The 27,199-nt window shown below is 43.1% G+C and overlaps 1 protein-coding gene across 3 annotated transcripts in view; it reads left to right on the forward strand.

Annotated features, from left to right (window-relative positions):
- LUZP1 (leucine zipper protein 1) overlaps window positions 1–27,199 on the forward strand; it is an 82,176-nt gene that overhangs the window by 27,000 nt on the left and 27,977 nt on the right. Inside the window, exon 1 of one of the 3 annotated variants that reach the window (XM_087446588.1) lies at window positions 26,338–26,435. The exons of the other annotated variants lie outside the window; for them this stretch is intronic. The gene's annotated coding sequence lies outside the window, so the exon portion shown is untranslated. Of the gene's footprint in view, window positions 1–26,337; window positions 26,436–27,199 lie in introns of those variants that run through there. 3 annotated transcript variants of the gene reach the window in all.

Below are 27,199 nucleotides of genomic sequence, written 5' to 3' on the forward strand. Positions count from 1 at the left end.
GGGCCGGCCCCCAAAAAAGTTGTTTCTAATATATAATATCAGTCCATATTCAAATGTCTCTAGATTTCTTAAGACTGTCTTTTATAGTTGTTTTTGAGAAATAGTCTCTTGAGGAACAATAACAGATGAGAGGTTGATGTATAATTGAACAGTGAAGTGCTCTGTGTGGTCTCTGACATAAAAATAACTACTAAGTTTGTATGTGCCCTGCAAGTAGCTGCAATTAGTTGCGTTTCATTGGTCAGTAAAATGAGGTCACCAGACTGGGGAGGGGGGGGCGCGTGTCAGGGCTCCTTTAGCTTCTGATCAAATGTCAGACTTTTCAGAATCTCAATGATGAACATGATAAAACCGAAAAAGAAACTAGAATGACAGCTAGCCTCATGCCTGCCTCATAGTAGGTACTTAATGAATATTTGTTGATTTAATTAACAATGTAACTGGAAGGCTGTGCCAGAAAAGACTATATTTCTGTCTTTATTAATTGAGTGATTCCAGTGCCTTTAGTCTGTTAGGTGCTGTGGGAGATAAGGAAGTAGAAAACAGAGTTCATGTGCTTGAGAACTACAGTTTTAGCTGAGAGGAAACAAACTCATTCTTCTTTTGGTTAATATTTATTGACCATCTTCTGCATGCCAGGTAGTGTTCTAGGTGCTGGGATACAGTGGTGAACAAGAATGACAAAATTCTTGCCGCAGTGGAGCTCACATACGAGTTGGGAGATACAAGCAGTAAACATATCAACAGAATCACTTCAGGTAGAGACAGAGGAAAATAAGACAGTTTGCTACAGTAGGGAGTAATGGGAGGAGGAGAGTGTAGCTTCAGCTAGGATTGTCAGCAGAAGGCATTTCTGAGGAAGTGATGTTTGAACTGTGACTTAAATTACAAGGAGATAGCAGCCATGGGAAGATCTAGGGGAAGGAAGGCAGAGGAAGCTACAAGTACAAAGATCCTCAGGTGGTGATGAGCTGGCCCTCTGTGAGGACCCAAGGAGACTAGCATGTGTGGAGCAGAGAGTGAGAGGGATCAGAGAGCGTGGTAGAAGAATATGATAGGAGATCGAGTAGGAGAGGCAGGCAATGACCAGATCATGAGGGTTTTTATTTATTGTAGGTGATAGGAAACCATTGAGGGATACAAACTGTACTCCATGAAATAACCGAAGGATTCAGATTACAGATAAGGGCTTGGTTTAGACTATTGACTTGGTGTATCTTGAGGATACTCTCCTTTTCCTCGTTTGCTTTTTTCCTTAGACGGATCTTTATTGGATAACTTATATTCATAACATTGTACTGGTGGGAATACAAAGAAACAACAGGTCTACACCTTCAAGGAGTTTTGCATTGTAGTTGGGCTAATATGGTATAAAAACAAAAAATGTCCGTGAGTGAACTGTAGAAGAGATCAGTACGTCTGTCGTAGTAGTACATGCTCACGTGCTGGATGGCAAGTAGCCGCTCAGGAAGGGAAGTGTTAAGTGCAGTGGGTGTGGAAGAGGAGATGGCATGAATTGCTTCTTGACTAGATTTGATGAGCTGGAGGTCATTTCAGGCAGGGGAAATAAATGTCTGGGCAAAGGTATAACACGAAGGAATTTGTCCTCAGGAAATGAGTAGATCAGTCTGTCCAGGTAAGGAAAAAGATAATGGCCAGCATACCAGGGCCTCAAGTGACAGACTACGGAATTAAACTTTAATCTATAGTTGTAGTGGGCACTCCCCATAAATCTTATTTGTGAGTTAGAATTTTGTATTCTAAATGTGTTTATTCATCTAATATTTATTTATTGACTGCTGTATTCTTTGAATACAAGTGTATGGTGCACTTGTATTCTTTGAAATTCTAACAGCCCTGATCACTTGCAGATGTAAAATTGAATTGTGATTCCGGCACATGGTTTGTATATAGATGTAGAAACAGATGCAGAAAATGAATGAACTAGGAAAAAAAATTCTTTTAAGTGATCTTATTTCCTTAGGAAAGTTTGATGGGGTGGGTTTGTATCACTAGTAGCAGCTGAGTGGTTGGAGGGTTTTGTTGCTGAGAAGGGGGGTGGGGGGGACATGTTGAAACTATAAGGCAGCCATGCTGATGTAAAAATGTGTTGCAAGATTCCGAATCTCATTGCCATTTTTAGAATCTGGGTTTTCATGGGGCAGTGGTCGTTTATGTTTGAGGGCTGAAAATAAGAGAGTGGTGAGCCTAATGATGAGATTTTCTTCTCTTGATCATTATTTAAAATACAACCACATACACATACACACAATCCCAATAGCTCCTTCAGTGAATGAACTAACTCTCTCACCTACCCAAACCACACTGGGTTTTAAAAAGGTTTTGTCATTCCTTACCAACCTCAGAAATGTCATTGATAAATGTACTTTATGGCATTAAATAGGACCAAAGCTATAGTCTTTTGTTTAAGATTATTAAGAGCCTTTTTTATACTCTGGTTATTTTCTCTCTAGCTTACGCAAGGCTGAACCAATATATAGGCTTATGCTGATAGTGTTTATTGGCTGTGCATAGGAATCATAGCTTTTATAGCTGGAGGAAATCATCTGAACTCTTTTTTATCAGCCTATTCTATAGGTCTGACAACTACTGTTCTGAATGGATAAGCCTTAGCATGAAAGGAGGGAATTATTATCTGGGTATAGAGGAGCCCAGTTCCCCTACATTGTGGTGAGGTCACTGGTGGTCCTTCTCAAAACAAAACAATATGTTGATGTCCCAGTTCTCTGCCATCGAGAGACTTAATAGTGTAGTTGGAGAGAGAGGACTTAGACATAAAATGATTAATAATGGGTAAGCCTCATCCTTTCTTTCTTAAGGATAAACTACTTGGAGTTTAAGATATTTACCTCTTATAATGCTCCAGCTATAGTGGAACTTTTAATAATGCTGGCCCTGTAGGTTACAAGTCTTATATCAGGCTTTTATCCTGTCATCAAGGTTCACGTCACACTAATAATTATCTTTGTATAACACTTGACGGTTTATCAAGTATTGTACAGGCATTATCACATTTGAACTTTAGGGCACCATTGTTAGGTGGGGCGGCCAAGTGCATTTGTCACTATTTTATGGCTGAAACTTGAACTCAGATTTTACTTCATGTCCACCTCTTAGTGCAGTAAACAACTCTGCTTTTATGATTTCACTTACTTTATATCCAGATTTCCATAGTAATGAATTATGTTATAGGTTCCATTTTGGAATAAACCCAGTACTTCTTTTTTACCTGAAAAAGCTGTGTTTTCCATTACTTTTTATTATGCAAAGGGAGTTGAATAAACTTGATTTTTCGATTTTAAAACTAAAGTTCGAACTGAATAATTTGATCCTAGACAGATTCTTGATTTTGAATTAAAATATTCTATTTAACTCTCATGGATTCAGCAGACATTTGTCAAATGTCTTCTGTGTGCTAGGCTTGGTGCAGGGGGTAGGGATGGGGGGAGCCTCAGGAATTCAAGTGTCACGATGAAGAAAGCAAGAATTTAAAGTGCAGTAGACCTGAATTCCAATTCCAGCCTGCCACTTATTTATTAGTTGCAAGTCACTTAAGTTCTTAAAGCTTCAGTGTCCTCATCTATAAAATGAGGACAGTAATACCTGTTTTGTTGGACTGTTTTGAGGATTAGGGTGATATATAGAAAGCGGTTAGTAGAGTATGTGCTTTATAAGACAGTCCTAGGGTGATATATAGAAAGCGGTTAGTAGAGTATGTGCTTTATAAGACAGTCCTGCCCGTAAGCGAACGACTAGACAAGTGTGTGTGGTGAGAGGTAGCTGAGTCTTGACAGCCAGTGTTTGGCTGACCTTATACAGAATAGAGCGAAGTGATTTTTGGCTGCCAACACGCTATTCTGCTTTTGTTGCAACTTGCAGCTCTCACACTGGTGTTTGCCAACATTGCGTTCAAATTCTCGCATAGTAGAAGCCAAGTCATCCCTGTGGAGGATAAGTCATTTTGGAACTGTCTATAGGCTGGACCTTTAAACCTCTGTTGCAGTTCAGTTGGAGGAAAAAAAACACTCTCACATTAACCCGTAGAGTAGTGAAAGTCAGGTGGCAGGCTGCCTCTGGGCTGGCACCTAGATTCAGTTTCTTGAATGATGTAGCCGTCAAAAGGAAGGAGAATTGCCACCCAGGGTGACAAGTGCGCTAACGGTGAGTATGGCAGGTAAACTGAATAGGATGAAAGACCAAGAACTTATTTTGTTTTCTGAAATGGTGCTTTATTCATTTATAAACATTTATCCAGCACCTGCTGTATTGCTAGGTACTGTTCTGTGTGATAGGAATATGGCGGTGCTGATGGGGAAGCCCCTTTTCTAATAGAGCTTGTGTTCTAGTGAGGGAGAGTGTAAATAATTACAAAATATAATAAATCTCACGTAATGCTAAGTACCATGAAGAGAAATAAAACAGGAGAAGCCAGTAGCAAGTTACACAAGGGGTGCTTATTTTTAGGTAGGACCTCACTTTAGATAGGATGATAGGGAAGACTTCTTTTAGAGGAAACTCACCAACAGAGCCCAGAATGAACCCGATGAGTGACCCTCTAAGAAAAGGCGCCAAAACAGTGTTTTAATAACCCTTTAGAGGGTCTTTGGTATGAGGAGTGGTGGTGGTACTGACTTCAGAAGTTGCTTTAGAAGGTGGAAGGATTACTTTGTTAAGTGACTGAAATCAGCCCATATTTATTCTCAGAAGTGTCTACTGAAGGGAGGGAGTGGTTCTGGTACTGTTGAAGATCAGCCTGCGTGCCGTCTTTGGAATACATACTATAGGTTACACTACTCCAGAAAATGTACGTTTAGGTGTGCAGCACACCTAACAGTTTTTTTTCCCTCACAGTGTTTTTAAAAGTAAGGTCTTTAGACCATTTGTATCAGAACACAGATGCAAATCCATGGGCTCCATGACAGGTCCAGTTAATCAGAATATTTGGGGATGGTACCTGGAAACCTGCAGTTTTAACAAGTAATTCCATATCCCTGCTGCGGTTTGAAAATGTCTGTTTGTAATCTTGTTGATAGAGGTCATCTTTATTCCAGGCTTAGTGGGTGGGCTTGCAGGTACCTGCTTATGTAAGATTCCTTTCTTTTCATAATTGACTCTGGAGCTTGCATTTCCTTTTGCATTGGTTTAATTCTTGGCTTTAATCTCTGATATACTGTAACCTCCATCTTAAGATGTGTCGATGAGACAGCAGAAAATGAAACTCTTGTCCTCTTTGCATACCTTATTTTGTGTTTTCTCCATCAGCTACATCCCTGGGAAGGAGCAGCCTCTGAAAGGAGAATGCTGAATTGGCTATATAGACTGATGTGCTTTAGAAAAAAAGCTTGCTTCAACTCAATAGTTTGTTTGTTTTCTGTTAATTGAAAATTCTAGTTATCTACTTGTGATTAAAGTTTAAAAATTTTTTATAGGTCTTTAAATCTCTAACATGCAAAATGCTCAATAAAAGAGTAATAAACAAATAGAGAATGAGAAGATTGAGAAAGTATTTAATATATTTAGTAGTAGACACTCAATAAATATTCAGTTTGATTTCGAGGGGGATGGAAACAATCAGCAATGGCAAATTTAAACCATCTGTAGATGGTCAAACCAGATCCTTAAAGGCGTCACAGTCAACATTCTAGTGGGCGTGCTGTTGAAGAAAGTATGCACTGTTGCCCCCATGTTTAATTTAGTGGTACCACTGATGTTCATTGTCAGGTTGTGGGAAGACCAGTAGCTGGGAGGCCTATCTGCCAGGACCCATCTCCTGATCGGTGGCCAAGCTTAAGACTTTGGTACCTTGCCTCTTGGGTACTGTTATGGCTCCTGTCTTCCTTTAGCCGGGGACCCCTTGGAAAGAGGTTGAGCCTTTTAGAACTTGAAAGGGCCTTAGAATCAGTGAAAGTCTACACTTGTCATTTTACTGTTAAAGAAGCCAAGATTCAGAGAAGTGAAATTTTCTCCGAGGCCTCGGTACTGGATACTAGATATGAAGACTGATAACGTAGTTTTTCTTCAATGGGGTCATCCAATTGAGTCATCTTTTTAAAATGTGTCCCCTTCCCCCAAAGGATGTTGTGGCCATTCTATCCTAGTAGTTTGGTTGTTTTTGACATTTCCTATCCAGTGATTGGAAGGCCTCATTAGGGTGTGGGTGACAGTTTATGTCTTGCTTCTTCGTAAAAATTATGTAATATTTAAGAGAAAAGCTCTTGACGTTAAGGCGTATGGAGGAGTAGACACTGGCCTTGACTCACACCACAAAGCAGCAGTGGAGGAGGCGTGTTCATGAAGAGTTGGTCTCTTGGCTTGGTACCATGTGTTGGCTTTCTTCTCCCTCCTTTTCCTTAGCCGCTTGCCTCCCGTAAACTCAGTCTCATGCGGAGGTGTGGTGTGGTGTAAGAGGCCTCAGTTGGGGGTCTGGGCGCCTGGGTCTTAGGTCCAACTTTGCTGCAAGCCTCCGTGTCTTCTCTTTGGGCCTTATTTCTCCTATCTTTAAGATGAAAGGCTGGACTGGATAATTGATCCCTAAGGATCTTTACAGCTCTGATGTTCTTTGATTCCATGAGTCCTGGAAGGGCCCCAGCTTGCGGTTTGCTCTGACACAGTGTAGATTCTGAACTGGAACTTGAGCACAGTGCATCTCAGTGGTCGCAGGCTAAATTTTTCTTTTTTTGGTGAGGAAGATCAGCCCTGAGCTAACATCCATTGCCAATCCTCCTCTTTTTGCTGAGGAAGATTGGCCCTGGGCCAACATCCGTGCCCGTCTTCCTCTACTTTATATGTGGGATGCCTGCCAGAGCACGGCTTGATAAGCGGTGCGTAGGTCCACGCCTGGGATCTCAACCCCCGGGATCTCAACCCCCGAGCCTGCGAACCCCGGGCCACCGACGCGGAGCGCACGAGCTTAACTACTATGCCACTGGGCTGGCCCTCAGGCTAAATTTTTTTTCAGGAGGAATGTTTCTGAGAGTGTGGATTTTATAGCTAAGCCAGTTTTTTGTTGTTGTTGTTGTTTTTTTAAAGAGATAGTGAAAGGTTAAAAATCAGAGTGAGAGAAGACTTGAAAGTTGGATCTCTGGGAAGTACGTTAATGTGTATCCCAACTAACTGTTCCAGAATAGCAAATGCTGTCTTAGGTCTGTACAGGGTGGCACGGTATTGTGGCGTTCTCCAGATGCTATCGCAAAGAACAAGGGGCTCTAAGGACGTTCCAAGTCCGTAGTTAGTTTCCACCTTTGAGAAGAGAGTGTTGGCTTATTACTCCAGGGCCTGTGAGGAGGGGAGCTACTGAGGACAGGATTTCTTGCTTCCTCGGAACTCCCACTTCCTAGTGGTGTGATCTGAGCCCCCCTCTCAGCTCTGTATGACTAGAAAATCTGCAATTTAAGCTTGGCTTGTTTGGCTTAAGTTATGGGGGTTTGTATCCCCTGAAAATGTCATCTCAACCCCCGGACAACCTGATGATTCTCATAGGGCACTCAGAGCTCTTTGGATATGAGTCCGCCCCCAGAGCAGGCTTGATGGCTATGCTGTAAGGTGATAAAGCCAGAGAGTGTGGCTCTGTACTGGAAACCATTCACCCTTATGCTTTATTCTTCTAAGTGGGTGGGGCTCCTTCCATTCCTGCCTGAATGAAAAGCATCTACTGACTTCCTGATCATGCCCTGTCTTGTCCGTTTTTTTGTTGTTTTTCAGCATTTTTTGCTATAGCTCAGCCCATCTTCTAGTTGTGGCTGTACACAGTGCGGGAGCCTGAAAGTTTTGTACATGTTTGTAATTGGGAAGAAATTTTAAAAGCTTGAGTTGGGAAAGGGGTTTAGGTGTCTTGCTATGTTCACAGGATTAGGGTGAGGAGTCGGGAAGCCGGGGGAGGTGGGGAGACTTGGATCCAATAAAACACTCTAGACGAGATGAAGGATTTGAGGAAATGGACCTTGGGTTGCTGACAGGGCAAAAATACTTGAGGAATGCTCCCAATTTGATAAATAGGTTATTTTTAGTTTGTAGAAAATGAGTAGTTTCATCAGCGTGGTGGAATCTTGCTGTGGTGTTTGTAACCTAAACTAATCAGCTTAGGCTGTGCCAGAAAAGTGTCAGGTGGCATGCTGATTTCCTCCTTTTAGTGCTGCCTGGCTTAACTCCTGCAGTCCTGTGGTGGGGCCTCAGGGCCTTGGAGGTGGGGAGTACTTGGGGGAAGAAGATTGAGATGCTTGTGGAGGAGAGAGAAGCTGCATACTAGGCCCTTGCCCTACTGCATACTCTTGGGCTCTAGATCTCTGCTGTGGAGGCAATGCAGTGCTTACATCTAGAGTGTTCCCTTGAGGGACCCCAAGCATGACTTTGGGTAGAACTGTCCAAAGTTCCAATCAGATTCAATGATTTGCTGTTTTTCCAATTAACCTGGCGTTCTCTACCTGTCTCTCTTGGTTCTTTGCTATTTTACTCTGCCTTAAGTGATTTTTAGTGGATTTTAAGCTCCCAGTTATCATTCATTCAGCACACTTTTATTGAGTGCCCACTCATATGTGTGCCTGGAATCTTTGTCAGAGGTACTAAGTGTCCTTTGATCTTTGTTTCTTAGAGACTCGAGATTCTGTATGCTATTCTGTTGAAGAATATCAACTTTTTAATCACTTAAAATATTTTAATTTTGGGAAAGACAGTTTATGTAAATTCCTAGGTCAGAAAAACATGTTTAGTGGCCCAGTTTGGGTTTGGGTACCATATGCTCGTTTACAGGAGATGGACCTTCCTAACTGGAAGCTGTGACCTTTGCCCTTGAAGAATTTACAGTGGTGTGGAGAAAACAATAGCCAGTACAAATTATTGAAGAAAATATAGAAGCAAGTACAGACTAAATCAGCTTGTACCTAGCTAGTCCTCTGTGGGCCGTGGGGCTCTTGGTCAGTAGGGTTTACAGCTCCCTGCTGGAGCGAGTTTTGCTCTTGTTTCTTAAGCTTTATGCACAGAGATGTTAGCCAGCAGTTTTTGAGTGTGGCTGTTTGTAGTCTTGGGATTCTTCTCCCTGGGCCGGCCTTGTTGTTGTTAGTGCCACTGAGTGGATTCTGACTCCTAGCGACCCTGTGTACAGCAGAGTGGAACCCTGCCCGGTCTTTTTGCACCATCCTCTCACCTTCTGGTGCTGTATCAGACAATGCTCCACTGCTATTCATAGGTTGGCTTTATTTTTTTCTTGAAACGTAAAAATAATCTGTATAACTGATTCTCCTGGGGACTAGGAAAACTTAAGAGGTGGTCAGCTGCGTAAAGCAAAGCAGGTGGTGGGCTGACCCATCTCGTTTGGGCGGGCCAGGGCAGTGGAGTGGTGGTGTTGCTGTTCCTCCCTCCGAGCCCTGAAGAAAGAGGCTACATAGGAAAGCCCTCCTTTAGTTGCTTTCAGCTTGCCTTAAGTCCGCAAATTATTTAAGATGCCAGCCTCTGTTTCCTCACATATTAAATGGATTGGACAATACCTCCTCATAGAGTTGTTGTGAGGACTAATTGAGAGTATGAGAGTGAAGGCAGTTTGGACTATGAATTAATGAATAAGCATTAGATATTATTATTAGGAGATGTACTATTTAGGGAGGAGGAGGCGTGGACTTTGGGGCCTCTGGCAGGACATCTTCGGGAGCTTTTCTGATAATTCTGGGCATCCTAGAATCTGGACTTCCTTTAGTTGGTGGTAATAAGGAAAGTAATATTATTCAGTTATTTGAAAGGGGTGTAGATATGGGAGATGAGTTTTTCTTTCTTGTAAGTCTATATAAATACACCTGTACTTATAAGAACATAAATATGGGCTCTTCTCATAATTTTCAGCTATTTAGCCATTGAACATTTACTGAACTGTTATTTTGTGCCAAGTTCTATGCATGTGCTTGGATTCAGAGATGAAATGCGTAATCCTGGTCTTTGAAGAGCTCAAGGTTTGGTGGGGGGAAATTAACAAGTCGATAATTATAACACAGAATAAATGCTATGCTAGAGGTAAACCTAGGGTCTTTCAAACGGGCCTGTTCTTACTTGATTCCTCTCAACTTATTCTCCAGACTTTGTTTAAAAGCTGTGAGAGGTCTTAGTGAGGCCTGGAGAAAGGAAGCAATTTGCCTAAGGTGGTACCCATACCCAGTCAGTGATAAAGCTACAACTGAAGTCTGAGTTGTCATACGCACTGTCTCTTTCGGCTGTGTTCTTAGCCCCATCAGTGCTGCCCTTGACTTTTCCTCCCTTGCCCTGGATCCTTACTCTTCTCAAAGAGGTGCCTCTCTCCTTGCTCCGCCATCTTTTCCAGCTTCTGTTCTTAGTACCGTGTCTCGTGGTTAGTATTGCAATGGAAGTAGGAAGACCTGGGAGTCTTAAGTTTGAGCTTGTTGAGTTAGAAGAATGGTTCTTAGCATTGGCTGCACATTGGAATTGCTTACAGAGCTTTTATAAAATACTGTTACCTAAGATTCTGATTTTTACTCCCATAGTTATTTGTTCATTATTGAGATATATCTACAGTAAAATACACAAATTTTTCAGTAAAATACTCACTGAGTTTTTATAAATGTATACGGTTATTTAAAGACTACTCACATCAAGATATGCGTCAGATCAAGATAAAGAACATTTCCAGAACTCTAGAAGGCTCCCTCGTGCTTCTCCCTCATCAATACTGGCTGCCCAAGTAACCACTTATTCTGACTTCTATCTCCATGGATGAGTTTTGTCTATTCTTGAGTTTCACATAAATAGAATCAGATAGTATGCACTATTTTGGGTCTGGCTTTTTTTGCTCAACATCATATCAGCAACATTTGTTCATCCATGTCGTGTACAGCAGTATGTAATATTTCATTGTTTGGATGTACCACAATTATTTATTTATTCTGCTGTTGATGGACATTTGGGATCTCACCAGTTTTGGCTACATGACAAAGCTGCCATGAACACTCTTACTAGTTTTGTGTGTCTTTTGGTGGACACATGCACTCCGTTCTCTTAGGTATATACCTAGGAATAACATTGCTGGGTCATATGTTCAGCTTTGGTAGATATTGCTAAACAGTTTCGTGGTTGTGCTAGATGTTAGCATTAAATTTTTTTTTTTTATTATGAAAAATTTCAAACATTCACAAAAGTAGGGAGGCTAATACAGGTGAACCTACATTTATCTAGATTCAATAATTTTCAAGATTTTGCTACATTTACTTCACTCCTTTTTTTTTATTTGTTGAAGAATTTTAAAGCAAATCCTAGATATCATGTCATTGTACCCCTATGTACTTCCATATGCATCTTTAAATCTGGACATTTTCTCATGTAACTGTAATGCCGTTATCAAATTTAATGAAATTAACAAATCCTTAATAATATCTAATTCCTAGGTCATAATCTAATTTCCTTGATTGTCTCAAAAATGTCTTTGCCGTTAGTTTGTTAGAATAAGAATCTGACCAGAGTCCACACAGTACATGGTTATGTTTCTTAAGTTTCTTTACATCTAGAGCAGTCCCTCCTCCCTTGTTTCCCCGTTTTCACATCATTAACTCATTATAGACATTGGGTCAGTTGTCAGATAGAAGTAACAATTTTTCTAATATTTAGCCAGTGTTGAAAACCCCTGAGGTAGAGCGTCTGTCTTAGGACTCTTCTTAAAGAGAGGGCGAAGGGTAGAGGATAGAGTAGAAATGTTGTGTGGGTGATCGAGGCTGTCATGACAGATCAGAGCATGGACATCTTGTACAGTAGAAGACATGGCCGTCATAATCGTAGGCACCGCCAGGAGGAGTGTGGGAACTAGTGTGAATCTTCTTGTTTAATAGAAACTTCAGAGGTCATTCCTCTAACCTAAGAATCAGTGACTCTGACAAGAAAAAGCAGATGTGATTTCTTCCCAGTTGAAGTTCTTTTCTTGGAGAACTGTAGACCATGAGGTTTTTGTTTTTTTTTAATTAGCTGAACAAAATTGGAAATTGGAAAATAGGTCATTCATAGCAATTGAGATACTTGAGGCTTAATGAAAGAAAACTGAAAGGGTTTAAGAAGTGAAGTCTGTACACAGCATAGGGAGGAAAGGTTAAAATACCCCTGCAGGCAGGAGGCTGGCGTGTCCAGGGGCAGGCCTCAAGAAAGTGCAACAGGTGATGCTTTCCTCCTCTAGGAAGCCTTAGGGTGATGCCTCCTAGGTTGTGACAAGCACCTTCTAGCAATTAGCTGCCATATCACTCCTTTCTCTTTACCTACTAGGGCCAAATTGTCCAAATAACCTTATTTTAAGTAACTCATCAGGTGTAAGTGCTCAACAGAGTTTTATGGGAAAGTGGTAATGTTGGTCACTGGCATGGACTGAAATGGTATATCCAGCTCAGGAAACCTGGGGAGGTCAGAGCAGCTGTAGAGGGGCTTTGAGGTACTGTGGGATCACAGATTGTCAGAGCTAGAAGGGCCTTTGTGCTCTAGGATATTACCTACCCATCTCCCCTTTCTTAGGCTTTTTGTTATAGAGAATTTCAAACTTATACTACAAAGGAAACTTCATAACGAATTTCTATGTACCCACCCCCAGTTTCAACAGTTATGAACTCATGGCCAGGCTTGTTTCAGCTATACCCTCATCCACTTAACCCCATGCCGTATTATTTTGAAGGAAATTCAAGACACCATATCATTTCATCTGTAAACATTTCAGTATGTATCTTTAAAAGTTAAGGACTTTTTTTTTTTTTTTTTTTGCTGAGGAAGATTAGCCCTGAGCTAATGTCCGATGCCAATCCTCCTCTTTTTGCTGAGGAAGATTGGCCCTGGGCTAAGATCTATGCCAGTCTTCCTCTTTTTTGTATGTGGGTCGCTGCCACAGCATGGCTTGACAGTGGTGTAGGTCTGTGCCCAGGATCCAAACCCATGAACCTTGGCTGCCAAAGCGGAGTGCACAGAACTTAACCACTAGGCCATGGGGCTCGCCCAGGACTTTTTTTTTTTTTTTTTTCCGAGGAAGATCAGCCCTGAGCTAACATCTGCCAATCCTCCTCTTTTTGCTGAGGAAGACTGGCCCTGGGCTAACATCCATGCCCATCTTCCTCCACTTTATATGGGACGCCGCCACAGCATGGCTTGCCAAGCGGTGCGTCGGTGCACGCCCTGGATCCGAACCGGCGAACCCTGGGTCCCCGCAGCGGAGCGCGCACACTTAACCGCTTGCGCCACTGGGCTGGCCCCAGGACTTTTTTAAATTAAAAAAAAACTCTCACAGTTTTAATATCATATCAAAAAATAAACAAGAATTCTTTATTACCATCAAATATTGAGTCATCCAAATTTCAGTTTTCTCATCAATGTAATGATTCTGTTTCGTTTTTTACAGTTTGTTTGAATTAGGATCTAATAAAGGTTCATGTATTGCAATTGGTTGATATATCTTTTAAGAATCTTTTTTTTTGTGTGAGAAAGATTAGCCCTGGAGCTAACATCCGTTGCCAATCCTCCTCTTTTTTGCTGAGGAAGATTGGCCCTCAGCTAACATCTGTGCCGATCGTCTTCTACTTTATGTGGGATGTCGCCACAGCATGGTTTGGTAAGCGGTGCGTAGGTCTGCACCCAGGATCCAAACCTGCGAACCCAGGGCTGCCGAAGTGGAGTGTGCAAACTTAACCACTACACTACAGGGCCAGCCCCTCTTTTAAGAATCTTTTAATCCATAGGTTCTCTCTCCACCCCTCCCCTTTTTAATATACAGAGTGTCTTAGCTACGTGTTGCTGCATGACAAAATTTAGCAGCATAAAACAATGTACATTTATTACAGTGCAGTTTCTCTTGGTTAGGACCCCAGGCATGGCTTGGCTGGGTCCCCTGCCTCAGGGTCTCACACAAGGCTGCGGTCAAGATATCAGCCAGGGCTGCAGTCCTCTCAAGGTGTGACTTGAGAGGGAAGGGAAGGACCGGCTTCAAAGTTCCCTCAGTGGTTGTTGGCATGATTCGGGTCCTTGTGGGCTGAGGGCCTCAGTTCCGTGTTGGTGGTAGATGGAGGCCACCTTCAGTTCCTTGCCATATGGGCCTCTCCAGCATAGCAGCTAGCTTTATCAAAGCAAGCAAGACATGGCAAGAGAGAGAGTGCCAGCAAGAAAGAATTCCATCTTTTTTGACATAATCTCAGACGTGACATCTCATAACTTGGGGCATAGTCTCTTCCTTAGAAGCAAGTCATTAGCTCCAGCCCACACTCAAGGGGAGCAGCCCATGCAGAACATGGATACTGGAGGTGGGGATTATTGGGAGCCATTTTAGAAGACCACCCATCTTCTAGAGATGAACTCTAGAGACCAAGTCTGCTGACTATCAATATGTTTGCCTTTTTACCACATTATTGATGCCACTGTGGGAAAAAGGGCTGGCCAACCCCTGTGTTTCATTTGCCTCTATCTGTGTAGTAATTCTGTTATGTAATTTCCTTCTGTGACACTCTGATAAATGTCATGTTTACATATGTCAGTAACCAGAGCCAGTTGGTTAATCATAGGTAGGATAGGTTGATTGGCTCTGAGCTTTTTCATCTGGATCAAGAAATGAACCAGTCACCAGTCCTTAAAAAAATATTGACTATGTGTTTCCCACTGTGCCAGGCCTATGGAGGTACAAAAGGAGTATAAAAGAATAAGAAGATAGTGTACAATTATTGTGTGGTATGGACAATAAGTGCAAAAAATCAGAAATTAGCATTGAGTCATTTCAGCCAATACTTTTGAGTACTTTCTGTGTACGAAGCTCCATGTTAAGTGCTGTGGGGAATAGAAAACTCAGAAGACAACCTTCTGCTCCCTCCTTAGGAGATGATATAAGATAGAGCTATAATGCAAAGTAGACTGGAAATTGCTCAGATAGAGACACAAACAAAGTACTTTGGGAGCACAGGATGAAGAGGCTTAGAATGTTAGAGCCAAAAAAAGGCCTTTAGAGGTCATTAGGACTAGTCGTCTTTACTATTTTGGGGACCTGGAGAAACCTTGTGAAGATAAGGGAATCAAGTGAAATTAGAAAGAATATAAATTTTTCAGCTGCCAGGGACAAGAGGGCTTGAGTTGGAAATAAGTAGCCTTGGATCCTAGACTAGAGTTCTCCAGCACTGAGGACTTTCTCAGTAAAACTTGCACCTCACCTGGCCAAAGGTAGACTTTCTAACTGCTTTGCGTACCTACAATATAACAATAACCGTGTTTTATAGTGTACAAAGTACTTTCACATACATTACTTTGTTTGAGCCTTACCCTCTTGTAGTTAAGACATATTATCATGTCTGTTTTACAGATGAGGAAACTTCTACCCAGAGAATTATAATAATTCTACAAGGGTCACAGGGCTAGTAAATCGGTGCCACAGGGACTCAGGATTCCACCGCCCTTTACAGCCCAGTGTGTGTGAGTCAATGCTGGTTTGTTTGTTTGTTTTTGGTACTGAAGACATTGACTTGAGACTTGCTGGCAAGCATGACTTAATAAAGAAACAAAATAAAGAGACACAGCCATAGCTACAAGAAGGGACTCGGACTGGGAAGACGCAGAGACCTGGCAGGGAGCCTGACTATTTCTTCTGACTTGGGGATCCTTCCTGCCCTTTCAAATGCTACCTGGTTACACCTCTGCCCCCACCCTCCCACCTCTCTTATTAGTACTCCTTTAAAATGATTTCTGCTGGAACTGGGCAAGTTCATTTCCCAAGATTCCTTTCCCAAGGCCTTCCTGGTGCACTTAGAGGGAAAGAGAAAATAAATAAAAATGTGCAGGGGATGTAAGGCTTAATCAGACTGGTGATGAGAAGAAAATTGGATTAACGTTTACATAATATATTTTATGCCAGGCCTATGTACTTAGGCACTTAATGTATATTTTCATATAATCCTTACGTCAGCTCCATGAAGTTTAGATATCATAATCTCTGCATACACTGGAAGAAACTGAGAGTGTGAAGATTAATCACCTGAGCTGATATGTGACTGAATTATAGTGGGAACCCAGAGTCCCTGACTTCCTAGGCCGTGTGTGCTCTTTCCACTATAGGGTGTTGCCTGGGCAGCAGGCAGGGTGGAGACGGAGTGTGGACTAGAGACAAAGAAAGTTCTCTAGAGGCTATAAAATGGAAAGAAACTTCTTGCTGGCATAGAAATAATGACTCCCCCAAAATGTGCCTTGAAATTAAAATGGCACAGGCCGTTTTAAACTCAGGCTGTGTGGTACATACAGCCTTGTATTCTGTTCCTGACAGCACCGAGGGAAAGTGTATAGAAGGGCATTTTTATCTTCTGTTGTAATAAGGGAGATGAGATGTATGTATAAACAAGTAACTTCTAGATTGATGCTCTGGGCATTTAGGAAATCGGTCCAAGGGAAGTGGTGGTCTAAGCTGGTTTGAGGGTAAGAGGGTTTGAAACCTCGGGGTGACCTGCAGTTAGTAGGACTTGCAGCTTGTACCTGCCGTGGTGCTAGGATAGTGCCCCATTAAACAAAAACAGACACAGACACGCTCTGTAATCCATCCCCTTCACTTTTAAATAGCCAGACTTTTCTAAAAAGCTCCATGTAGTCACTGCTTGCTCCGGTCTGGCTTCTGCCCTTACCGTTTCACTGTAACACCTCTTACTAAGGTCACTAATGTCCACCACGAAGCTGAAGTCAAGAGGCATTTTTAGTCTTTCAGTTTTCTCAGTCAAGTTGACACTGCTGACCACTCCTTCCTTCCGGAAACACTCTCTGTCCTATTCTTCCTCCTGCTTCTCTGTTGTTTTTGCAGGCTCATCCTCCACTCTACAGCTATTAATGTTCTGCTCCCAGGCCCTCCTCTCTTCTCGTAGTAGACACTCTCCCTGGGTGATCTCATCTACCCGCCTGGCTTTAGTGGCCACACCTCTGTGCACATGACTCATAAGTGTATGTCTCCAGCCCAGATCTCTCCCCTGTGCTATAGACACATCTATTTATTGTCAGTCAGGCAGTGTTCTAGGCACTGGGGATATAGTGATAAGCTAGACAGAAAGTAGGGGTAGGGGTGGGGAGGAAGATAAGAAATAAACAAATAAAATATCAGATAGGGTTAAGAGCTAAGGTGAGCATTAAGCAAGGTGATATGTTAGATGTTGAGAGCTACTTTATATTGGCTTGTCAAGTCTTTATAGAGGTGGGAAAATTTAAGCTGACCCTTTAGTGACCAAAAGGAGCCAGCTATACAGAGAGGAGAGGGAACAGCTAGTGCAAAGGAACAGCCTTAAGCCAAGAATGAACACAGTGTGTGCAAGAAACAGGAAGTGAGGAGGGGACCAGGTAGGAGAAGCGGGTAGGGGCCAGATCATTTAGAGCCTTGTAGGCTAAGGTGAGGATTTTTGATTATTCTAAGTGAATGGAAAAGCCATTAGAGGTGTTTTGTTTTGTTGTTTTAAGCAGGATAGAGTCTAGATCTCATTAAATTTTTAGAAATTTAATTTGCTGCTGTTTGGAGAGTGGTCTCTATGGGGACAGTTGGTAGCAGGGAGACTTAAGGAGGCTATTGTTCTAGGTAGGGTGAGGGTCCAGTAGCTTGGACTAGGGTGCTTAGTAGGGGATGTAGAGAGCAGAGGGCCATATTCAAGAAAATTTGGAAGTAGAGTTGTAGGACTTGCTGATGGATTTGCATGTGGGGTGTGAGGGAAAGAAAAATCCAGGATGATTGCAGGTGTTTGGCTTGGGCCTGGATGAATGGTGGTGCTGTAAACTGAAATGGGGGAAGATTTGAGGAGTGATGGGTCTGAGGAGAGAAAGTGAAAGGTGAACACCATCAAGAATATGAGACTATATGGATATGTGAGGTCAATTAGACGTCTAGGTAGAGATGTCAGGTAGGCTGTTGGATATGCTTCTGGAGTTCAGGGAGGTCAGTACTGGAGATAAAAATTTGGAACTCATTGATACTAAAAGTCATGGGACTGGACAGATTACCCAAAGAAGGGAGGGTACGGAGAGACCCCAGGTCTGGCCCTGGTCAAGCAGAGGAGAAGGAGCCAGCAAAGAAGAGTCAGGATGAGCCAGTAGAGTGGGAAGATAGGAGAGTGTGATATCCTGGAAGCAAGCAAGAAAGTGTTTCGATGGAGAAAGAGCAGTTATTTGTGTTAAACGCTGTTTAAAGGTCGAAGAAGAAGTGACCATAGAATTTGGCAACATTGAGGCCTTTGACCCTGATGAACAGTTTTAGTGGAGTGTCGAGGATAGAAGCCTGATTGGAGTGGACTGAGAGAATGAGAGGTTAGGGAATGAAGAGTACAGACAACTCTTTCAAGAGGTACTGCTGTGCAGAGAAGCAGAGTCATGGGGGCTGGAGTAGATGGAAGGAGGTGTGAGGTCAAGGGGGAGTTGATTGTTTCTGTTTTTTTTTTTTTTTTTTTTTTTTAAGATGGGAAGTTCTAAAATCTTGCTTCTCACATGTGGCCTGTGGATCAACCTGGGGACCTGTTGGAAATACTGACTCTCAGGCCCCACACCAGCCCTACTGAGTCAGAATCTGCATTTTGATGAGATCCCCAGCTGACCTGTATGCACATTCAAGTTTGAGAATACTGTTCTTGAGGGCAGCTTCTCAAGCTATCTGTGATGCAGGACCAATGCAATTTTTTCTCATCAGTACCAGGAGCTACACCTGGTACTACGGTGTATGATTTGTAGGTAGCCTACTCCACATGTGACTCACTATGCGACTTCATCAATACCCTTCCTGGTCTCTTCCCTGTTGGAGAAGTCCCCCGACCATGTGCTTGGATGTTGCAGCCATGTCGATTTGCTACATGAATGTCTAAATGCTTACTCTCAATTTCTGTCCTTACAATGGTAATAGTTTGTGAACCAGTGCTGGTTTGTGGACTGCACTTTGAGTAGCACCATTCTAGGGCATGTTTGTATGCTGATGGGCATGAGTCTGTAAGGAGGAAGAAAGGGTGATGGAAGAGAGAGTGGGGATAATTGCATATGAAGATAAAAGGGAATTGGATCTGTAATAGACGTGGAAGGTTGTACTTTATATACCAACAAAGACCCTTCATCCTAACAGTAGGGGAAGCAGAATGTTGGTATATTGTTAGATTTGGAGTTAGGGAGATGATGGTCTGAATGTTGCTTCTTGGTGAAAGACATTAGCTGATAGGGGCTGGAGGTTTACTGAGAGCGAAAAAGATATGAAAGAGTCTTTTTGGAGAGTAGGAAAATGAACCTCTTAGGGGAAGTGTACCAGGATTGCTGGCAGCATCGAGGGACCTGTTAGAAGTTTGTGGTGATAAGTTTAAAATGATACCTGTCAGTGTAGCTGTATTTTCTTCAGAGACCCAACTTAGTTTATAACTTAGTTGCTTTGGTGTAGGTCTGGAGAGGAGGTTAGTTTGGTTTAATGAGGACTGCAGTTTTACTAGTTGAATATGAAGAAGGGAAAGGTGTTTGGGGGGGTGTTGCAAGGGACTGATTTTGAGGGAAGTGAGACTATGAAGGGGGGGCATGTAATTCCATTGAATTACTTAACCTCTCTCCTCTTTTATAAGACAAGGATAGTAGTATCTGTTTCACAGAGTTGTCATAAGGATTAAAGTGAAACGTAGAACGGTGCCTGTCACGTAGTAGGGGCCCTGTATGCATCTGGTCTTGTTAGCTTTTATTTCCTTGTCTCTCCGGGACCACAGCACTAGCCTCCTGACTGATCATTTGGCACCATTCTTCCCTTTTTCCATCTGTTGTCCATACTGAAGCCAAAGTGATCTTTTTGAAATGTACACATCATACCCTTATTTCACACTTAAATGACTTCCTGTAGGTCTCTGGATAAAGACCTAAATCCATAATTTGGCCTCCAAGGGCCTGCATGGTTGGCTCTTCCCATACCTTTCTAGCCTCATTTCTCCTCATGCATCTACTTGTTCTCCCTTCTTTGGTCACACAGATGTACTTTAGTTCCTCAAGCTCACCTCCCTCTTCTGCTTGGAACCTTGTCACCACTAGTGGGAGCCTTCCTAGACCTCCTGGAGTGGGTCAGTTTCCATTAATTGTATTTCATATAATTTACATTTAATAGTATGGTTCTTCAGTCAGTGTTTTTCTGTTGCACGTTACAGTAAATGCCACAAAGACAGGTCTGTCTGTTTCTGCTCACTGTTGTATCCCTAGTGCTTTCCTCAGAGCTACGTGCACTGTAGGCAGACAGTCAGTATTTGAATGAACCTCGTGTAGGTTTTGATGTTTGGGATGTGGATCAGGGCTGGCTTTCTTTTTTAATTTATTTTTGAAATTTTATTGAGGTCATATTGGTTTATAACATTATGTAATTTCAGGTGTACATTATTATATATCAGTTTCTGTGTAGACCGCATGGTGCTCGCCACCAAAGTTTTTATCCGTCACCACACATATGTGCCCCTTTACCTCTTTTGCCCACCCCCTTACCCCCTTTGCCTCTGGTAACCGCTAATCTGTTCTCTTTATCCATGTGTTAATCTTCCACATATGAGTGAAATCATACGGTGTTTGTCTTTCTCTGTTTGGCTTATTTCGCTTGGCATAATACCCTTGAGTTCCATCCATGTTGTTGCAAATGGGACGATTTTGTCTTTTTTTATGTCTTTTATGTATATATGTACCACATCTTCTTTATCCATTCATCAGTTGATGGGCAGTTGGGTTGCTTCCATGTCTTGGCTATTGTGAATAATGCTGCAGTGAACATAGGGGTGCATAGATCTCTTTGTATTGTTGATTTCAGGTTCTTTGGATAAATACCCAGTCGTGGGATAGCTGGATTGTATGGTATTTCTAGTTTTAATTTTTTGAGAAATCTCCATACTGTTTTCCATGGCGGCTGCACCAGTTTGCATTCCCACCAACAGTGTATGAGGGTTCCCTTTCCTCCACTTCCTCTCCAACACTTATTATTTCTTGTCTTTTTTTTTTTTAATTTTATTTTTTTATTTCTTTTTCCCAAAGGTCCAGTAGATAGTTGTATGTCATAGCTGCACGTCCTTCTAGTTGCTGTATGTGGGACGTGGCCTCAGCACGGCCGGAGAAGCGGTGCGTCGGTGCGCGCCCGGGATCCGAACCTGGGCCGCCAGCAGCGGAGCGCGTGCACTTAACCACTAAGCCACGGGGCCAGCCCTCGTCTTATTAATTATAGCAGGGCTGGCTTTCATGAGGGTAAGATCTGAGAGAGAATTCCTTAGAGATGTGGTATAAGGGAGAGGAGAAAGCAAAATTTGGGGCAGAAATACCTGGGTGAGAATTTACTTCTCAGCTACCACTTCTCAGCTACCTGACTTTGAACTTTTATTTCTTCTTCATTTATAAAACAAACATGATGGTATTTACCTGATAGGGTTACTGTGAAGATTATATTAGGTAATAAAAGTGCTTTTGGTTTCTTTCTCTTTCGGGCAGTTGCTGTGACATGCAGTTTAACTACATTTGCCCTTACCTGCTGTAATTCTTGTGGCCCCTTGGTATCCTCCTCATAGACTCCTGGAGGTTAAAGGAGCGAGGGTCTTCTTCTGAGTCAGCCAGCTGTCTTAGAGCAGGTGAATAAGCGGCAGTTTTAGCCATGTGGTTCTGTTGCGAAACCCTGCAAACATGGGCTAATTGCAAGGGAGCCTAGTCTCAATTATGGACTGCTTGTTAGGAGGGGAAACGGCAGAGCCCGCTGTTGTTCCTTGAGGGCCTGCTTTTAAATCAGTACCCTAATCGCAGGCTAGTCTTATCAATTGTTTGTTAATAAGTGCTTCCAGAGTGCTCGAAAGTTCTTACCTCCTTTCCTTCCAGTTCCAGTCTTGTTTATACTCTTGGTTCTGTGTGAGGTAAGGTTTCTTTGCTAAGGTGAAGAAAACCCTGAAGCTCAGAGATGGGATTACCGGATTCTAGTCCTGTCTCTGTTACTAGCTTCCTAAAAAGGTCACAAGTCTCGTAGTCTGTTTGCTCATCTGTCATTTGTGGGATAAGAGTGTCTGCTTTCTCATCTCAGGAGCTACATAGATAAAAAAGTTATCCTGGGAGAATTAGTAACAGAAAGACATTATTTTAGCAGCTCTCCATCAGAGATAGGTATTGAAATCTCTTATTATTAACACAGATTAATGACAAGACTTTTTAATTAATTTATTCTTTTAAAAAATTTGTATAACCCTGAGATACTCTAATGAATCAAATGAATTGTCACGTCTCCGCTTCTTCCTTTTTTTTTTTTTTAATTTTTATTTATTTTTTTCCCCCAAAGCCCCAGTAGATAGTTGTATGTCATAGCTGCACATCCTTCTAGTTGCTGTATGTGGGACGCGGCCTCAGCATGGCCGGAGAAGCCGCGCGTCGGTGCGCGCCCGGGATCCGAACCCGGGCCGCCAGCAGCGGAGTGCGTGCACTTAACCACTAAGCCACCGGGCCGGCCCAAAATTTATTTATTTATTTAGTGTGTGTGTGAGGAAGATCAGCCCTGAGCTAACATCCATGCCAATCCTTCTCTTTTTGCTGAGGAAGACTGGCCCTGAGCTAACATCCGTGCCCATCTTCCTAGCTTCTTCCTTTTGGTTGGGACCTGTTATTTATAGTTTCTTCAAGGGCAGATGGAGATAGCATGGATAAGGATGTCATACATGTTGTTGTTGGAAAGGATCTTAGATAGCATTTCGTCTCAGTTTTTGTTCAGCTGATGAAACTGAGACCCAGAAAGCATAAAAGACATGTCTGGGGTCCGACAGTATGTTAGTGGTAGAACTCCCAGTCCAAGGTTCTTTACACTTAGAGGGCACATCTTCTTTTTCTCAGCTTCTCACTTGAATCAGAAAAGATCACTTGCTCTGGATTCTCTTCCCTTATGGGCAGGTGGGGTGGGAGGTGAGAGGAGGGGGATGAGAAGAAGGCAGGGCTTACAGAAATTGACATGTCTTCTGCAGCTTCTGTGTTTTCCTTTACCTTTACCTAGAGTGGCCTGAACTCCAGCATGAAGTGCCGTGGGGAGCTGGTCACTGCTGGTGTTCGGTGATGGGCATTCATTTTCCCAATCTAGGTGGCTCTAGGTTGGCTCTCACCAAGCTGCTTGCCCTCCTCAGCCCCAGACCCACTGACTGATCCCACCTTGTCCTGCTGTCAGCCTGTTTACCAGGTTGGCTTTTTGGTGAAGAGACTGCATAGGGCAGAAAAAACATTAAAATCCCTCCTGGCTTGTTCCTGAACAATCCCGAGAATGCTACCTCAGCAATTATAGGGGAAAAAACGACTTTTCTCCTTGCTTCTCAGTATGCCCAGTGGGGCACTAGCTTGTCTCCTAGGCCTGTGGGTGTTATGGTTATCTCAGGTGTACATTTTTATCCTGCCCTCTCGTTTCCCACCTTCACACTTTCTTCTTTGCTCGTATCTGGAAGACCTCGAGACGTTAATGAGTAGATGATGGGGGGCCTGGCCCGAGAGAATTGCAGGTGATAGGTTTTCTGCGATCCCTGGTCATTCTGGTTCTCTCTCATACCGATTTTTCTGATAACAGAAAGGAAAGTTATCACCATGTACACCCAGGCGAAGGGCCTGGGGATGGTTCTTCTAGAGACTTGATGACCCAGAGTTGTTTCAGTTTGGGTAATTTCTGTTGATCTAGCTTTAAGTTTCATTGACTCTCTTCTCTGTCATCTCCATTCTATTCTTAAGCCCATTCACTGAACTTTTAAAATCTCAGATACTGCATTTCTGTTTCAAAATTTCCACTTAAATTTTTTTTTTTCAGTTTTTCTGCCTAGTTATCATAACTGCTTTAATATGCTTGTCTGGTAATTCCAACATCTGGGTCATCTTGGAGTTGCCCTCCGCTGATTGTCTTTTCCCTTGCAAAGGGGTTTAATTTTTTGTTTTTTTTTAAAATGTAATTTGGGATTGTATCCCGAACATGAGTGAATGGGAATGTTATGTTGTGGAGACTCTGGTTTCCATGGATGTTTTTATTTTAGTAGACAGTTAACTTGGTTAGACTCAAAACTGCAGACTCTGTCTCACCTGCAGTCAGTGGCAGTCAAATCTCAGTCCAGTCCTTCTCTCTTTAGCTGAGGATCTTGGATTCAGTCCTGTGCATGCATGGTGCAGGGGGCAGCTAGAAATTTCGCCAGAGTTGACGTACAGAACCTGAAACTCTCCTTCTCTGGCTCTCTCCTTTCTTCCTTCCCACTGTCTGTGGTTGCTCGGACTCTATCTTCTGCTTCCTCTGTCTTCAGAAAGCCTAGGGTTTTTTTTTTTTTGAGGTGGATTGGCCCTGAGCTAACATCTGTTGCCAGTCGTCCTCTTTTTCTTTTTTTTCCTAAAGCCCCAGCACACAGTTGTATATCCTAATTGTAGGTCCTTCTAGTTGCTGTATGTGGGATGCTGCCTCAGCACGGCTTGATGAGCGGTGAGTAGGTCCGTGCCCAGGATCCAAACCGGCAAACCCTGGGCCGCTGAAGTGGAGCGTGCAAACTTAACCACTACACCACCGGGCCGGCCCCTAGGGTTTTTTGTTTTTGTTTTTTTAAATTTTATTTATTTATTTTTTCTCCCAAAGCCCCGGTAGATAGTTGTATGTCACAGCTGCACATCCTTCTAGTTGCTGTATGTGGGACGCGGCCTCAGCATGGCCGGAGAAGCGGTGCGTCGGTGCGCGCCCGGGATCCGAACCCGGGCCGCCAGCAGCGGAGCGCGCGCACTTAACCGCTAAGCCACGGGGCCGGCCCGTAGGGTTTGTTTTTTAATTGGAACTTCGGCTGGGCGACCCTCGGGTCAAAGCTCTGAAAATGGAGAAGTCATCCCAAGCCAGTCCCTTCTTCCAATTTTCAACTTCTCTCTAAAATCTGCCAGTGTTTGTTCACTTCAGATAGTTATTTTTTGTATTTTATCCAGAGTTTATAGTTGTTATCTGTGGGAGGATCATCCTGGAAGCAGAATTCCCTACTGGCATTTTTATCCTTTATCAAAGTGTTTTGGGAACAGAAGTGTTACAGATTTGAGAGAGCTTTCGTCTGAGCAATCAAATGAGGACGGACTGATGCCTTTCCTCGGGTAGGGCTGCTTCACTGGAGTCAGGTGTTCACTTTAACTTGCTTTGCAGCCTTGGGCGAGTCTCTTCTCTCTGGGACTCACTTTCTCCTCTGGAAAATGAAGGGGTTGGACTCTCCATGATCTGTCAGGGTCCTCTCATCTCTGCTTCTAGACAGACAGACAGACAGACAGACACACACTACCACCACTGTCGCCCCAATAGTAACGACAAGAAGCCCCAGAAGAGATGCCCGAGGCTAGCGATGTGGGCGGATCTTTAGGGTGGAAAGCTCTCTGAAGGGGCAGCACTAATGAGTTTGAGGGTGTTTACAGTCGTCCTCTTGTTTCTGGGGACAGAGGGCCAGTACGCTGAAGATGCAAGAAAAGGAAGACGTTCAGAAGCAAAGGAAAGAAATCATCTGCTGCTTGCTTCTACCCCTTAGAAATAAGGAGAATGCAGACAGTTGAAAACAAATCAGGGTCATCTGGAGTTCCTGTTTGATTTTTGGCAGTGCATTCTATCCTGTTTTGGAGAATGGCCCCCTGGGCCTTAGTAACATGCCAGCACATTCAGCAGGGGTGCTGCCGTCCCTGTTCGTGCTGCAAAGACGTTAGTGGAGCCAGACCACATTCAGGTGCCCATTTCTTGCAATTTAGAACTTGTATGCAGGGGAAGTTCTGGGCTGTGCAGAGGAAGGGGTGTGTGTGTGTGTGTGTAAGGTCGGGGGAGAGGGGGAGAGAGATAGGTGGTGGGTGGGGGCAGGACAGAAGGTCTGTGGGCCAGTTCTGAAGCTGTTTGAATAGCAATCACACTTATTCTACTTAGACTGACTCTTTATTTTTAAAGTGTGTGTGGGAGGAGGGAGCTAGTGAAGCTTCTCCCACACCCACCTGAGCCATCACTTGGGTGCTGCCCTTGCTACAGATCCTTTTTCTCTGCTTCTTTTCTGGCTACTTTCATTGCTTATCAGTAATTAATTTCTGGGCTGGCCCCGTGGTGTAGTGGTTAAGTTAGGTGTGCTCCGCTTTGGCAGGCCTGGTTCATGGGTTTGGATCCCGGGCGCAGACCTATACCACTTGTTGGTGGCCATGATGTGGCGGCGACCCACACACAAAATAGAGGAAGACTGGCACAGATGTTAGCTCAGGGTGAATCTTCCTTACCAAAAAAAAAAAAAAAAAATAATAATAATAATAATAATTCATTTCTCTTCAGGTCTTGTTGGCTTGAGGCTTCAGGCCCAAACGATCATTTTATTATTTCTCCATCTTAATTCTAGCCTTCCATCTCTCTAGGAGGATGGAGATGGGGATGGATGCCATTGTGTGTATGTTCTGCGGTTGGTGGTGGAGGTGCGGAAATCAGATGAAAGGGACCAGGAGCCTTGGAAGGAGGTCACAAGGTGGTCTGCGGGCTGTGTGAGGGAGGTGGGCAGCTGTGATGAAAGGAGGGGACAGTTGGAGTGTAAGACCACATGCAAAAGCTTTAGTTGACCACTAGCTTAGAAGCTGTCTTTCCATTCTTGCTCCAGACTGAGATGGAAGTCTGACCCAGATCTTCCGGTTCCAGTAACTCTGCTCTGATTTGAGGGGTAAGACTCAGTGGGTTAATAGGCTTTCCAGCTTTCCTGTAGAAGGCTTGGTACAAAACTGCAGGGTAAGTTTGCAGACAGAAGAGCTCTGTTTTGAGTTCTAATTGATATTGGCTGGTTTAGGGCCTTTTGAGGACCAAGTCTGGAAGGCAGCGCCGTGCAAGTCAGCATGGTGAAGGGGTTTTGTAGCCACACAGACTCAGGTTTACATCCTGACAGCCAGGTACTAGCCAGCTGTAAGACCTTGGACAAGTCACTTGACTTCTTGGAATTTAGACTCTATTTGTAAGGAGGTAACATTATTCTGTTATTGTCTTATATAAAACATAAAACATATTGCCTGGGCTGTGGTGGATACTCCACAGATGTTTGGTTTTTTTCCTTACCCGTCTTTCCAGAACATCTTATTTTTAGTAGAATCCCGGCTTTAGCCGTAAGCAATTGTGTGACTCACCCTTTCCGAGCTTCGGTTTCCTTCTTTAAAATGAGGGCATTTAACTAGTTGATTTCTGAGGTCCTTCCCAGCTGTGAGATGTCGTAGGAATTTTTAGACTGTTGGGGAATGTGTAGATCTG

The sequence above is a fragment of the Ceratotherium simum genome, chromosome 22, assembly GCF_057802395.1.
Source record: "Ceratotherium simum simum isolate JZ-2026a chromosome 22, ASM5780239v1, whole genome shotgun sequence".
In the NCBI taxonomy this organism is placed as follows: Eukaryota; Metazoa; Chordata; class Mammalia; order Perissodactyla; family Rhinocerotidae; genus Ceratotherium; species Ceratotherium simum.